Raw genomic sequence first — 12,954 nt, 5'->3', positions numbered from 1 at the left:
TATAAAAATAATTGAAATTTTGGTAATTTTTTCTAATTTTTTCAACAGATTTTGTTAAAATATTAAAAAGAAAAATTATATTTAAATTTGATTTTTCATTAATATTTTAAGTGAATTACAAAAATTTCATATTTTTCTAATAACATATTTTTAAATAGTATATGAACTAAAGGTTATTATATACTATTATATTTTTGTATATAAACATTTAAAAAATATATTGTTGAGAGTTTCATAATAAATAAAAATATATTATATAGTTGCAGATATAAAATTTTAACCTATGTTAATAAATTTATTTTTGCATATAAATATTATATAGTTTAATGTTAACCCATTTTAACGATGAATGATAATTTATTTAAATGAAACAACTTTTAAAAAAATAAAATTTTGTCATATTTAATTCATATAGCACTTCTATTTTTATATAATACATAATATAATTATAGAATTTATAAAATAAATCGTATATAATTTTCATTTTTTCATTTTATAATAAATTTTAGCTAATATTAATTTTATAATAATATTATATTACTAATTACGAAATTAATTAATATATTATTTTATAAAAATATTTAAAATTTTAAGTAAGATTTTGTTAGATTCTTCTTCAACAGATTTTATCATACTTTAAAAGAAAATTCAAATTTATAGTTGATTCATTATTAATGTAAATAATCAAATATGTCATATTAACTAATTCTGTAAATGGTTCTACTATGACTTGTTAATGGTAGATAAAAATAGAACCCTAAACTAATAGATTAGATTGAAATACAAGCAAATATACAAATGATGAAGTCCGGTTACCATTTTTCATTGACGTCGTTCCTGGTTTAGGACAGTCTGAGCTACGGTTTCGATTAATTCATTCTGAGAAGCGAGAGACATAGTGAAATGTGCCTTCTTAATTGGTATGGAGCTCCTTCATTATGATGAACACATTGAACAGGTATGCACTCATTTTCGCTGATTGAAACTACTCGACGACATGGTTGTGTGATCCTGTTTATACTGATTTATGTTTCATCGATGCTGATTTAGTTTTCTGTTCTTTTCCACTCAAGGAGTTGTGTAAGGGATTTAGTTTGGGAACACTTTTCTTCCAGCCTAGATTCCCTGGTTCCGGTTTAGGTATTACAAGTATTTGCTCGGTTTGGTTTAATGATGTGGTGAGGCCCTATTTTTGTTGCATATGGCGACATCATCTGATTGCTTTCATCTATTTTCTACCTTGTGAGAAATAGTATTTTTTGGCCAGATTGATTGAGCTTATAATCATAATTTTGTTTCCTCATGTGGTCGTAATGTTCATTTATATTTCAATTTTAAAAAACAAACTTTTTCGGAAGGAAGTTAAATGCAATAAATATTGAAGATTCTTTCTGAATCTCCAAAAGATAATTTTCTCAGCAAACTCTTAAAGATGCTCCCAAAGTCTCAGATATGCGATACTCTGTGTAATCCATTGAAGGAGACATGATGGATTAACTGATGATGAAATTACCGAAAAAACTCTAGAGGAAGATGAAATTTTTTTTTTTTTTGACATCGAAAGCTCCATATTTTATTAAGAAACTGCCAAGAGGGTGGCCTCTGGAGCCATCCAGCTTGGGAGTTGAGAGTTTACATGGGAGAAGCAAAAGCCTCGAGACCGAGCTCCCTTAGCAAGGTGGTCGGCTCGGAAGTTCATAGTACGAGGAATAAAAGATATAGAGCAAAAAGTAAACATAGAACGAATAAGATGGAAATCATCAAATTCAGCCAACAAAGATGGCCAGTTGTCTTCTTCATCTTCTTCGAGTAGATTGACCAGTTGAAGGCAGTCCGTCTCGAAGGTCATTGAGCTATGGTCTAACTGGATAGAGGATTTCATGGCCCACAGCAGAGCTTGGAACTCCGCATGCATGGGGTTAAGACTTGGTTACTAGCAAATGAACCAGAAGTCGTCATCCCATCCTCGGTCGTCAGGACCATTCCTCCACCAAAAAATTTGTCTTCTTTGTGCCAGGAGGCGTCAATGGAACATACAGGGCGAGCGTGTGTGGTCGTGATGGTGCTGGCCGGGGTGATTCCATCATCATCTTCATCGTGGATTTCTTCTATGGCTTGTGCTACACGCCAGCTTTCGGCCTCGGCTTTGGCGGTCTGGATAGTCTCCAGCGGAGAGATATCTTTGCCATTGAAGGCTTTGTCGTTCCGAGCTTTCCATATGTACCATATTACCCATGGCACGTTGTTGATAATTGTATCCTGCAAACCATAGTCTTTCGCTCGCCACAAGACATGATCCAGGTTACTAAGTATCGATGTGCACGGGAATAAGCCCGGAAAGTGGGGTATGTCGGCCAGAGCCCACGCTTGCACCGCAGGCGGGCATTCGAAGAGCAGGTGGTTGCGCGTTTCTTCCTCCGCTCCGCATCTCGGGCATGAACGCTCATTTCCGCAGTGCCGATCTACGAGTGAACTGCAGACTGGTATACAATTGGATAGCGCCTGCCAAATGAATTGTTTTATTTTGTTCGAGGTTTTGAGTGTCCAAACTCGGGCCTGCAGGGCCATGGCGCTTGGTTCCAGGACAGGAGCAGGTTCGGAAGCATCCATTGTTTCCATGGCCAGAGCATACCCAGTTTTTACAGAGTAGACTCCTGACTTGGTGTGGCTCCAGCAGTACCTTGTTCCACGAGAGGATCGCGTAGGTTTAAGACTCTGGATGAGGGGGATATCCTCGGGGGCCACTAGTTCGCGCAGGAGGTCTAGCTTCCAAGCTCCCGAGTTTGGCTCCAGCAAGTCGACAACTCGGAGTGCGGGGTTGAAAGAAGGGCCGCAAGGAATGGCTGGGCGCGCCGGTTTTGTGGGAATCCAAGGGTCTGCCCAAACCAGAGTGCTATGTCCTGTTCCGATCGTTTTACGAAGGCCTGCCTTTAGCAGAGGCTGCGCTGCCATAAGGCTTCTCCATACATACGAGGGATTGCTGGCCTTGTTGACATCAACTGGGTTTGAGAGGCGGTAGTATCGTCCCCTGAGGACTCTTGCCAGGATAGAATCTGGATATTGTATGAGTCTCCACAGCTGCTTCGCAAGTAATGCGAGATTAAAGTTTTTAAGATCTCTGAAGCCTAGTCCTCCTTTATCTTTCGGTAGGCAAATCTTTTTCCAAGCTATCCAGTGGAGGCCGCGGTTATTATCTTTCGTGCTCCACCAGAAGCGAGATATAGCACTTGTGAGTTTCCGAATAATTTCTTGAGGTAGGAGGAAACAGGACATAACATATGTGGGTAACGCCTGTGCTACTGATTTAATCAGTACTTCCTTTCCTCCCTTGGAGAGAAGCTTTGCAGACCAAGAGTTAATTCGATTTTGGAGACGATCTTGGATGAAGGCAAAAGCTTGCTTCTTGCTTCCGCAGATCTTCTCCGGGAGGCCCAGGTAGACTCCCATACCGCCCTCCTTCACTATCCCCAAAGTTCGTTTTATCTCCAACTTTACTTCCGGTGGGACTTTGTTACCGAACAAGATAGAAGATTTTTCGACATTTAACTGCTGTCCAGACGAGCATCCATAAGTGTTGATAATCTTCATAAGCTCCGCACATTACGAGGTTTCGGCTCTACAGAAGAAAAGGCTATCGTCTGCGAAGAGGAGATGGGAGATTGGTGGGCTACCTCTCGCTATTTTCAGACCAGTGATCCTTCCTTCTCTCTCCGCTCCTTGTATCTGAGAGATGAGTGCTTCCGTGAGGATTATGAACAGGAAAGGTGAGAGAGGGTCGCCTTGGCGGATCCCTCTAGACGGGGATATACTTCCTTTTGGCTCTCCATTCAAGAGGACTTGATAAGAGACAGATGATATGCACAATTTGATCCAAGAGACCCATTTAGCCGAGAATCCTAGCTTGAGGAGTAAGGCCTCGAGGAAGGACCATTCAACTCTGTCGAAGGCTTTGCTCATATCCGTTTTAATTGCGACAAACTTAGCTTTACAGCTTGGGTTCGTTCTTAAGGCATGGAAGACTTCATGAGCCACCAGAATGTTATCTGTAATCAGTCGTCTTGCTACAAAAGCTGACTGAGTCTCTGAGATCAAGCTGGGGAGACAACGTTTAAGACGTTTGCTCAGGATCTTTGAGATGACTTTGTAGCTTACGTTGCATAAACTGATTGGACGGAATTCAGTCATCTCGCTGGGGCGGTCGGTTTTTGGAATGAGGCAGATGTTGGTTTGGTTCAGACGGGGGTCCAAGATATTGTGCTGGAAGAAATCCTTCACTGTTTGCCTCATCACTTCCGCCGTTATACCCCAATATTTTTGGAAAAAAAGACTGGTCATGCCGTCGGGTCCCGGAGCTTTATCAGGATTGATATCAAAAACTGCTTTACGGATCTCATCGTCTGATGGAATTTGCGTTAAAGCAGCATTCATGGCCGGGGTGACCTTAGCTGTTATATACTTTAAAGACTCCTCAAAGCCGAGGGATCGGAGGAAGTGAAGAGTGTTTGAAAGTATCCTGTGGCTACCTGCTCAAGCTCGTGTTCAGTTTCCGCCCAGGTCCCATTTGTCCTTTTGAGTTTAATAACTCTGTTCCTGGCTCTTCTCTGTTTCGTCGTAGCATGAAAAAACTTTGTATTTTGGTCACCTTCTCTCAGCCAGTTTGCTCGGCTCTTTTGTTTCCAGTATAGTTCCTCATCCCGAAAGGCAGTACAGAGATTCCATTTTAGGTTGAGGATCGCTTCCTGGGTGAAGGTGTCGTCCACTTGAGCTTGCTCTAGTTGGGTCTTGATTTCTTCTTTTTTTTTTTGCAGCATTTGAGGGGTTGTTTCGTTTCCAACGGGAAATAAAGCTGCGGCAGCGAGCTATTCTTTCATGGAGATCTTCCCGGCAGAAGAGAGAGGGATCGTTCCAGCCACGGAGAATTGAGTCCCGGAAGCCGTCTTTCCCTATCCAGCGCTTGTCGAACTTAAAAGCTCTTTTGGCGAGATTTTTCACAGAGAGAAAGCGTGTGAGTATCGGTCTGTGGTCGCTGCCCCATAGGCGGAGGTATTCCACATTCGTGTGGGAGAAGGAATGATGCCAGTCTTCATTTCCAACAGCTCTGTCTAGTCTACATTGAACCTTTCCAGATGCCCTGTTACCGACCCAGGAGAGGGAGTTTCCTTTAAAAGGGAAGTCAATCATTCCGCAGTTTGCTAGCATGGCTCGGAAAGGGATGAAAGTTGAGTCTGGGCGCCTGCGACCTCCTTTTTTTTTTGAGGTTAGAAGTTATTTCATTGAAGTCCCCAAGCATCAGCCATGGTCCAGATCGAACAAGACTCATACGAGTGAGGCGTTCCCATACATTTTCTCGGTACTCAACGACCGGATCACCATATACAAAGGTTATAAAAACTTTCTGCCCTTCAATGGTGGCCTCAATATCAATCATGCGATTATTGGAGTAAAGAACAGTAACATCAAAAGAATCCAAATAAAAAAGAGCGAGTCCACCGCTTCTGCCCTCGGGTTCCACGGTGAACAGTTTATTATAACCAAATTCAAACTGAAAGTCTTGCAGAAAAGAAAAATTGTTTTTTGTTTCAGATAAAAAGAGAAAAGAAGGAAGAAAACAGCGGTGCAGTTCCCGGAGATGTTGTTTTGTCAGATAGGCTCCGGCACCCTGACAATTCCACGCTATTGCACTCATATCTTCTTACTGGGTGGTTTCTGGGACACCACCGAACCTGAAAGAGACAAAGTTTTTTTGCGTGAAGCAGAAGGGAACACCTCAGTACGAGGGACCATAGTCGAAGAAGATGATTGTTTTTTACCCAGTGCCGTCTTCTTCTTGGGGGATGCTCGGCTTAAGAGAGATAAGAGCTTCTTTGATGCATTTGATCCCTTAATGTCTGAGGAGCGAGGGCTTTTCTTTTTAAGCAGACCTTTTGGGACGTAGGGGGGCTGAGCCTCTGAGGTGGGCTCATGTGGGGGTAGGATAGCCTTCTCCTTTAAGGGTAGTTGGGCAGGGGGAGCAGCTTTCGTGATCACAGCATTTGCTGGAGAGAGTTGAGATATGGCCTCGATTTTTTCTGCATCACGGTCAGGAGAGTCTCCAAGTAGATCATCATTATCAATATCTAACATATTCTCATCCATTTCCAAGCGTTCCGTCTCTAAGATTAAATTATCCACCTCAGCCAGTTCTACTTCATTCAAAGGGATATCTAAGTCCCGAACTTGGCTCATCTCTAGATCCATGTACTTATCACTATGTTCCAGAGAGGAAGAGCCATACCTTTTGCTGCGGCCTGAGTTATGCTGGGGTTGCTCAGAGGGTTCAGAGATGATCAGCTTTGCGCTTCGGTTTGCTGAAGCGATGAGTTCTGCCGTGTTCTTTGATGTGGGCGAGTCAGTGGCAACAGCTTTGCCTTTGAGTCGACGGGATTTTTCCTCCTCTGTTTCGGCAAGGCCTGTACTTGCTCCCCTGTTTACTGCACATTCTCCTGTTTCCAGGGAGACACGGGTGTCAGATATTGTCTTTTGCGAGTCCTCAGTGGCTCGTGGCTTTTCCGTGCGATCGTGCTGAACATGACGAGACACATAGTTGATGGTGGCTCTGGCGTTTGCGCCTTTGTTGTTGGCGTCTCTGTTCCGCGAGTCCTCGAGGCTGTGTCTTTGTCGCCATTCCAAAGTGGGAGTGATTCTTGACTGAGACACTTCCTTTCTAGAGGTGTATCTAGAGTGAGTGTGAGTGTGCTCTTTGTTTCGACCTCTAGTTCGGTATAAATCCTCGTCACTTTTCCTCGGTACCTCTAGTCTGCTCCACACTTCTTTGCCTTGGTGGGATTGTCGGCCGTCTTGACGGCTGGAGTTTCTCATGTCTCGTCCTTGGCCTCCACTGTTCCGCATATCCCGAGCATCACGTGTTGATAGGGATATTGAGGTACTCTTTCTTTGCTTATCTTCTCTGTAAGAGCCGCTGTTCCTTGAAATTGCTGATGGACTATGGTAACGCTCATGCATAGGGGATCGAGGTCTCTTTAGTGGGTTACCCGCAGCGTATCCTTGAGGGCCGTGAAGGGGGGGCCGAGGGTTGTCACTGTTGGCATGCGCTTCTGCTCTCTGTTTACGTTTGAACTCCCTTTCAGCTTGCGTGAGCAGAGGACATGTATTCTCATCATGGGAGATGAGTTTGCAGGTGAAGCAATAGCGATGGAGACCCTCATAGATAAGGGTAACTTTGCCGATATCACCGTTGGGAAAGCCAATGCGACGTTCGAACTGGAGGGGTTTGTCCGCCTCAATTGAAACTTGGATGCGCGCTTTCTTTTCATCGATGAGTAGTTTCTTCCCCAAGGCATTCGCAATTTCCGTGAAGGTCTTGTCATTCCAGAAATGTACTGGGACTCCCGTTACACCAATCCAGAAAGGTATTGTATTTGGGAAATTTTCGCTGGTAAATGGTTCCCAGCGTTCAAGAGCAAAACTCCATTGATTGAAGTGGCAGGGGCGTTTGTTCAACACCATCATGAGGTCCGCCTCCTTATCGAAGTCAAACTGGAAACGTCCGTTCCCCAAGTTCAGCCCACGGACTCTTCCTTCTACATTCCAGATTCTTGGGCGGGGAAGAAGGTTGATTAGCGCATCAATGCTGCGTCCACGAAGGTGAAAGACGCGTCCGATAAGGGTGAGGCGGAAGCGCTCCTTTGCGTCGTTGATATCACAGTCTGGGATACGGATGATGTCATCTTCAGGGTTTATCGCACGGTGAGGGTCTTTGGAGGATCCTCCTTTGCGCACAACAAGAGATAATTGACTCATATTAGTACGAGAAACAGAGGAGAACTTAGCACACGCTAGAGGGATGTGAATAAGAGACTCGAGAGGGATGTGTGTCGTATTTGGGAGAGGGGAGGGTTGCTTAAAACAGCGTAGATATCTAGGGTTTTGCTTGCTTGGGCGGTGGAACAAGATCTTACCTTAATCGGAGGACGTTTAATGAGAGAATATACTGTAACTTGGCAAAGAAGCCAGAGAGGAAAACTTCGATTCTGCGAGAGATGGGAAATCTGGGAAGCACAAGGAGTGTTGGTAGTCTCCCTTGCGTCCCGAGAGCCTGGAGAGATGTATTAGATCGTCGCCGGGGGTCTGATGGAGGCGGGGAAAACGCAGATCTCTGAGTCGCCCTTTGTGTCGCCTAACCCTAGCGGCGCCATCGTTTCTTTTTAGAGGAAGATGAAATTATCTATGCTTTTTTGATGTATCATTTGAAAATACCAATATTTGGGCTACCATTTTCCTGCAAGAACACCCTCAGATTCTACTGAAGGTAAAGGTAAAATGAGAATATATGTTTTGATAATCCTTTTCCATTTCTTTTTACAAGCTTGAATAGTGGTTTTCGTTGTACACAGGGATAACAAGATCCGATTGTTAAAAATTGAGCATCATACCCAAAATTTGACTCTTAAACAGACACGTAAAATGGACTACCTTTCAGGCGCCTCATAGCAAAACAAGTTTAAGGCGGTTCTAAACTGGTATAATTTGTTTCACTGTCTCTTACTGAATAAAAAGAGGCTTTTTTATGGGGTTATTGACGAGACACTTTAGAGTAATAACATTCTCTCTATGGTCCAGGAAGCAAAACGTGATGGCCAAATAAAGGTCCGTCTATGCTCATAGCCTGAATGGAACACAGTAAATCATCTTCAAACTCTCTTGTTTATTCATTTTTCATGTTTTTTGTATTCAGGCAATATCATACAAAAAGGCTGGAAGGTTCTCACTTTGTTCAGGTGCGTTCACCTGAATCCTGAGATTTACATGGATCCAAAGAAGTATCGACCTTCGGGATGGGAGGAATGTAGATATAACAGATTTGTGGTGCATTCAACAATTAAAATGTCTTTGTGATTTGTAGTTGATGTTGCAAAAGAGTAACTAACATGGTCAGGTTCATTCTACAGGGATACATGCCAAAACCAGGTACATTCCTTCGTTTTTGTTTAGGAAGCGGTCTTTGTCCCGGGAAAGATTTTGCCATGCTCGAGATTTCCATTTTTCTTCATCTTTAACCACTGAAGATGAGTTTAACTACACTGTCGTTGAAGCTGTGGGTTATGAGTTCAAAACTATCCAGCTGAATTAGCTGGTGAGAAGGGTTTTGTCTTGCTTTGATCCTAAGAAATTCTCTATAGCCGTGCACTAGAGTTTTGGAGTGAACGCTTACAAGCCGGAAATTAGTGTATACTTGGAAGATTAGGGGTGCAGAGAGAGGACATTTAAGTCTCTAGGAGAACAGATTGGACCAGTGATGTATCATACTGATAGGATACAAGGCACGTGGAAAGGAGCTGGTACATGCACGATAAGAAGAAGAGAAGGCAGTTACTTTCAAGAGAAGAGTATAAATAAGAGGGAGGATTGTTATTGAGAGTTAGTTGGTGAGTCTTGGGCTTGCTTCTCTACTGCAAGCAAGATTGTAATTGGCTTAGTACTCTGGTTTGTAGAGGCTAAGAGAGGGAGGTTGGGCGGTTATTCATCAAATATACATCATTGTTCTATCACATACGTTTGAGAAGCTTGGCAAGTAGTGTGTGTCACTTAGATCTACCTTGACGTGCGACTGGAGCAGCAGTAACAAAAGAACATGAGGGGATCTAGCAGAACTTTATCTAAACTATTTTTGAGCTCTCTGTAGTTGATCAAAAAAAAAAAGAGCTCTCTGTTTTTGAGGTAATGAATAATGATTTATGAAGTTGAGGTATTCCTTCACAAGCATGTGTGTTGTATTTTCGTACTCTACAGTCTACAAGTTGGCTTTAATGTATGGAATACGATTATGATTTATCGTTTTTTGATTACTTATATGTGTCTTTTCTTTAGTTATCGAGCATTGAATGAAAAAAAAACAGGATAATATACTTGGATCATACTCCAGCGGTATTAATCTTGAAGTTTAGCATCTGCACAAATCAAACAAGCATTAGTTCCTTACTAACACATGTTCTTCTTTTGGGTTCACATCATCTTCAAAGTCATTAGCTTCCTATCAATAGTGCAACCTGCACTACCAAAGATCTTAACTCATATCTAACAAAAAAATAAAATTTTGAACTGAATAGAATTATTAGGATATTGAAATTTGAAAACTTATGTTATTTATTAATAATATTACCTATTTAAAATAGAATAATTATACATGTTTAACCATTTGTGAGTATGTATTCCTCTATTAATAAATTTAGAAATAATTATTTATGCACTTCGTTGTTATGTTCGGCTTAACAACAATGTGAACTTAGGCTTGGAAAAAAAAGTGTTGATTAGTTTTACCTTTTTTCTACAAGTGTAATAAAAAAATAAATATTGATTAGTTTTATGGCGATTCTCCCAAATATATGTTTGTAAGTTTCTCTCACACAAAGAGTTTTCAACGAGAAAAATAAGACACTTCTACTCCTTGATATATATATATATATATATATATATAAATAATAAAAATAATAATGTATATTTTTCTAATAATTTTCGAATTATATGTTTTTAATACGAAATTTTTATTAAAAACATTTTGAATCTTTTTTTCAAAAAGAAAAATATTTTTTTTCTAATTTTCCTTCTGAAATTCGAAAACAATTTTGAAACTATTTTTGAATATTTTTTCAACTTTTAAATTTTTGTTTATTGTTAAAAAAAAATTTACCCGACAACTTAACTCTAAATCCAAAGTCTAGGGTTAGTTAACCTTAAGGTTATTAAAGTATATTTACTCTTCAACAAAATTCCTTTTAGTCACTTTCTTCTTTAGAAGCTATTTTATGAAAATAAAATTAAAAGGGTTATCCTACAAAGTTTCTCTTAGTTTTATGTAAAATACAAATATATCTTTTCGAAAGACAAGTTAAATTTGCTAAAACCTCACTAAAAGAAATATTATGAGAACAAAAACACAAGTCAGAGTTTCAAGTTTATTATTCATTTCGTACATGTACTTTACTCAACAAATAATTATAACTAAATGAAATTTTCCAAAAGAATATGATAGTTAGGAGTACTAATCACTAAACATCTAAACTTATACAAAATGCTCAACGCAAAGTAAACCAAATAATATTTAATAACAATGTGATCAGTGAAGAGGTAAACCAAAAACCTATGATCAAATGATCATAGTTTTCTGATTTTAAAAATGTGAACAATGGTATAGTAAAAATATTTCTTTGTGTGCTTGAGTCAATGAAAGATGTTATAGTTGCTTACAAATCATTGAAAAATTTGAATATCTATAAGATTTTAAGTTATCATGTTGGTCTTAAACACTAATCCCAAAATATATAAATACTTACATGAATTAGCCATATACAATTTTTTCAAAAATAATCAAAATAATGCAGTGAAATTAGTAATGGTCATAACACCATTAAGAAGATTTTAATTCAACAAATATAGAGAAATTAAATGAAGTTTCAAATGAAATGAAAAAGATACAAAAAAATTATATCATCTTCTAATTTATAAAGTTAGGAGAGGCAACGACAAAAAAAAAAAACAACAAACTATATTACTCCTCTTTAGTGTGTTAATTATCGAAACCAATTTGGTTTCATTATACCAATCATGGAGCCTCATGAACCATCTCCGATTCAGACGTCATCTTCTTCAATCCCACCGTCACTCTCCGATCCTCATGTGAATCTGTTATATGTTCATCATGCGGATCATGCTGGTATTTCTCTCGTCTCTGAGAAACTTAGCGGTCTTGGCAATTTCAATTGCTGGCGTAGATTGATTGTGGGAACCGAAATTCACACCGTCGATTTCCGTTTAAATAAGGAAACTAGGAAAACCCTAATTTCCCAGAGGACCCGGATATCTGCTAATTACCACACGTCAAGCAATCAGAACACGAGAATAACAACGATAAAGTATAAGAAATCGAAAAGAGAGCAACGAAGATCTTATTCCGAATTTGCGTATGAGCGTTTACAACAAGGTATAAGCCTGGGCTCGAGAGCTGTCGGCGAGATTCCTAGTTCTAGCAACCCTAAGACGGCTAAACTTAATTGAGTCGCAGCTCGAAATAACAAAAACGGAAAATTGCCTAAATCGCTCTAAGTGTTAAGTTTGCTCTGAAAAATTTCTCCTCCTTGCTCCTTGCCTAGGACTCCTTATATACTAGCTCCAAGGTCGGTTTACGCTTTTACTCTTCTGCCCTTAAGCCGTCATAGCATAAAAATGGAGATATTCTATTTTTCCCGGTCTTCACAATTATCTTCAAAACTTTCGTATTTATCCGCGGAAACTTGACATTTATCCTTCCTTGTGGGCCAAGCGTAAACCATGCTGTGGTTTACGGGCTTTTGGTTAGGAAAATCATAGGATGGGCCTCGAGTCGTGTTTTAGGTCTCTTTGGGCCGTCTTCCGACTCGACACGTTTACTACGAGTTTTCCGCGGTTTCTAATCCGCGAGGTTTGATCGATGAATTAGAATGGCCGGAACATGGACTGAGCTTGCTACGGTCTTCGGGAGATAGCATTCGAAGGTTTTGACGAGAATGCAAGAACTGGTGTTGTACCGACGTTCTGAAAGGTTCAATCGCTACACAGCGACCGAACTTTGGCTCGAGCCCGGTCGCTTCGTAGCGACCGAGCGGGACGAACGCTCGGTCGCTACGTAGCGACCGAGCTTTGGCTCGAGCTCGGTTGCTACGTAGCGACCGAGCGGGACGATCGCTCGGTCGCTACGTAGCGACCGAGCTTTGGCTCGAGCTCGGTCACTACGTAGCGACTGATCGGGACGATCGCTCGGTCGCTACGTAGCGACCGAGCTTTGGCTCGAGCTCGGTCGCTACGTAGCGACCAGAAGGCGTGCATGCGTGGCGAACGAGCTTGGTTTCGTTTGGTTTTAATCCCGAAGGATACTTCTTTGTAAAAACTTCGTATTGGTTATTTTTACGAAAATTACATCTT

This window comes from Brassica napus, unplaced genomic scaffold, assembly GCF_020379485.1.
Source record: "Brassica napus cultivar Da-Ae unplaced genomic scaffold, Da-Ae ScsIHWf_173;HRSCAF=310, whole genome shotgun sequence".
In the NCBI taxonomy this organism is placed as follows: Eukaryota; Viridiplantae; Streptophyta; class Magnoliopsida; order Brassicales; family Brassicaceae; genus Brassica; species Brassica napus.
The sequence above is the reverse complement of the archived record's forward strand: the minus strand, read 5'-3'. Positions refer to the sequence as shown.